Here is a 3,830-nt window from a genome sequence, read left to right on the forward strand (position 1 = left end):
CGCTGCTGATGCATGCCGGGGCCGAGGATGCGGGGCTCCAGCTGCTGAACCTATCCATCCTCGTGGACAACAAGAAGCGCATCATGCACGCCGAGGACCAGGCTGCATCAATGCTCTGCTACTGAAACTAGGAATTGATTTGCTCCGTCTTAACATGCTGCATCATTGTTCTTCATTGCACGGCAGCCCAGGCGGCCGCTGTAGCGAGCGCCCTCGGCCAGAGGGGGCAGCGTCAAATCAAGGCCGGGCAGCCCCAATATGGACGCCACGGGGCAGGTCCATGGCGGCGGCGCTCGATGCGCCTCTAGGGGCTCTGTTCGAGGCAGCTCTGTTCGAGGTAGGCAGAACGAAGGCCGGCGGCGCCATATCCATGGCCTTTCATGCGGCCCGATGCACCTCACGTCTGATGGAAATGGAGGCCGGCGGCGCTGCTATTGGATGCCGGCGGCGCAGATGGAGATTAGAGCTGGGTGACACGTCCTGGGCAGGAGCGGAACGGACGGAGGAGGAGGCCTGACGGGGCTGACGGAATCGGATGGAGGGGGCTCAGTGCAAAACGCGCAAGTCAAGGTGGGGGGAGTGGCGGGCGCTTATGTGCAAGATGTACCCGCCTCTGCCCATAGCCTTTGGATGAAGATCCTGTGGTGTTGATTAGAATTTTCAAAGTTTGCATAGGAGGTTTGGTTTCCATAAGATACGGTGCCATATATATATATATATATATATATATATATATATATATATATATATATATATATATATATATGTATATATATATATATACATATATATATATATATATATATATATATATATATATATATATATAGTGTGTATGTATGTACCGATAATTACTTTGCTGATAAAGAATAGTATATAGGTGACCAACCATCGGAGCTCTCTCTCAACTGGATCTGTACTAGCAGGTATAGCTGCTATATGTAGTAACATAAACATAAGTACAAAGATCAATAGTCAGGCCGCCCGCCTCATTTAGCGTAGCGATAAGATTAGCATTGTCTTGGCACGGCGCTTAATTGAGCCAAAGATTGTTGTTGTGTCTGCAGAAGTAGTATATGCAATAAGAGATGTGGTTTAATTTCCAGCGCCCAGCTAGCTAGTAGTGGTTGATCGAGCTCTATGAGGAGCAACTCCAGTGGAGCTTCTAAATTTGAGTGAGCAAATGTCCATTTAGAAGTCCATTTTAAAATTTTACTCACTCAACTATGGACCTCCACTCCAGCAGGCTGACTAAATTGGACTTCCATTTTTTCAACTGACATCTCGGCCCCACCTGTCATTCCCTCAGCACCCCACCCACCTCTCCCACTCGCTTCTACCCTACCCCATGCCGCCGGCGCTGCTCGTCGTCCGGTCGCCGGCACCCTCTCGTCGTCACCGGAGGAACCCGCACTCCGCTGTCGCCGAAGTTGGCGTTCGCGTAGGACGATGGAGCCGCCATCCTCCTCGCCTCTTTCCACCCAAACCCTCATGCCGCCGCCGCCGTCGCTTCCAAGCACACCGCACCCGGCGAGAGCCCACCCACCCCCCACCTGACCATGACGGACCGCGGAGGTGAGAGAGGCAGCGAGCGCTGCGGCGACCGTGGCGGCTTCGGCCGCGGGTTCGGGCGCGGCCGGCGCAGCGATCGCGGCGGGCGCAGCGGTGGCCGGCGCGGCGGCCGCTGAGGAGGAGAAGTGGGTGCCCGTGACCAAGCTCGGGCGCCTCGTCAAGGAGGGCAGGATCAAAAAGATCGAGGAGATCTACCTCCACTCGCTCCCCGTCAAGGAGCACCAGATCGTGGAGGCCATCGTTCCGGGGCTCAAGGACGAGGTCATGAAGATCAGGTCGGTGCAGAAGCAGTTGCGCGCCGGGCAGCGCACGTGCTTCAAGGCCTTCGTCGTCGTCGGCGACGGTGACGGCCACGTCAGGCTCGGGGTCAAGGGCGCCAAGGAGGTGGCCACCGCCCGCGGCGCCATCATCCTCGCCAAGCTCTCCGTCGTGCCCGTCAGTAGACGCTACTGGGGGAACAAGATCGGCCAGCTGCACACCGTGCCATGCAAGGTCACTGGCAAGTGCGGCTCCGTCACCGTGCGCATGGTGCCGGTGCCCGGGGGGTCCGGGATCGTCGCCGCGCGCGTGCCCAAGAAGGTGCTCCAGTTCGCCGGCATCGAGTCGCAGGCCAGGATGTACTTCTCGGTCACCGACCACGGCCGCCCCCGCACGAAGACCTTGTACCGGTGCCGGCACTGCTCCGCCAGGTTGGGGCCCCGGAAGCCGGCACGGATGGTGGCGCCCCAGTCCTACGCAAACACGCGTGCGTTCCAGTCCATCCGGGCGGAGACATTGCAGCGGAGGAGGTCGCCGCGCTCGGCGGACACGCCGGGGTTGCCCTTCCAGTAGGCGTAGAGCTCCCGGTCCGGCCACGGCAGGTGCGCCATCTCGGCCGGCATCTCCTCCAGTAGCGGCGGGGCGGCGGCGGCTAGGGCGGCCTGCGGCGTGGCACCGGCGGGGGCGGCGGCGAGCGGCTGGGGATCGGGGCGGCGGCCGTCCCTTGGAAGGAAGTGAAAAAAATGGTGGGGTTTATTGTTGGCAGTCCAAATAGAGGGCCACCAAATTAGGGGGTGAGGGGAGAAATTTAAAAGGCCATCTAAAATGACAGTCCATTTGCTTCTCTTATTGGAGATTGATTTTTGATGTCCACCGACTAAATCTCCGTATGGTAACTCATTTGCTATTCCTGCTGGAGTTGCTACGAGGAAAGGAATGGAATCTAATGGAAGCAAGGCATCAGGCCACCGCGGGTGTCGATTAACCAGTCACTTACGAAGCTGCGGACGTGATGAGCCGGGTGGTTGACGTGTCGACCGATCGATTACGCAGACTGGCGCCGGCCACTCACTGGATCAGAGGCACCGTGCATCATCCCCTCTATTTATACCGGCCTCCCTCACACTTTCTTTGCTGCTCCGCACCTCTCGGTCGACTCGATCGCCGCCTGCTCTCTCGGGTGAGTCCTCAGCTCCGATCCGCCCCGGCCCCCTAGCTCCACATCGTCATCTCTCTCTCTCTCTCTCTCTCTGTGCTTAGCTGCCGATCTCGAGATGCCAATTAATGAATAATAATAGAGTAATAGAGTGATTGTTGACTAAACTACCTGGCCTGCTTGAGATTGCTTGTTTCTCGCGGTGATCTAATTTGCATCTGTTGTCTACGTACTTTATCACAGCAGGGAGGAGCTAGAAGGAACGAACCACTGAATCAGCTAGCAGGGCGGAAGATGGAGGGACGCTGGAGGCTGCGTCAGGCTGCATCGGCGTGGGTCCTGCTGATCCTCCTGCTGTCAGCCCACCAGCAGGTGGCTGCCGTTCGTCATCACGGACGATCGCCGGCGGCTGGCCTGCTGCCGCCGTGGCTTCGCCGCATCTGCACGTGCATGAACCGATGCATGGGCCCCTGCCTTGGCGAGGGCCAGACAACGGAGACATGCACCAAGTCCTGCTGCTACAAGTGCATCGGCGCTGCCGCCGGCAACAATCTACAGTCTGCCTCCTCGCCGTCCTACTCCTTCGCCGACAAGCTTGGGGAATGCCGCAAGCGCTGCTAGAAGCCCAAGCGTGCGGATCTCTCTCGATCTTTATTTTTATTTTTGTTCGATTAATTGTCTAGATACATATATCATTTCATCTAGCTACTAATTGAGCATTTGTATGCAGGGCCGCCAACTGATGATGAAGCGGCTACCGGCGGCCTACTACTTAGTACAGATAAATAAATATGTATATATGTCGATCGTGCTGTGTGCAAGGATGACATATATATAACCACTG

The 3,830-nt window shown here is 56.9% G+C and overlaps 1 pseudogene; it reads left to right on the forward strand.

The window, feature by feature from the left end:
* Positions 1-1,559: 1,559 nt before the first annotated feature.
* LOC120653544 lies at positions 1,560-2,403 on the forward strand (annotated as a pseudogene).
* The last annotated feature ends 1,427 nt before the right edge of the window (positions 2,404-3,830 follow it).

The sequence above is a fragment of the Panicum virgatum genome, chromosome 1N, assembly GCF_016808335.1.
Source record: "Panicum virgatum strain AP13 chromosome 1N, P.virgatum_v5, whole genome shotgun sequence".
In the NCBI taxonomy this organism is placed as follows: Eukaryota; Viridiplantae; Streptophyta; class Magnoliopsida; order Poales; family Poaceae; genus Panicum; species Panicum virgatum.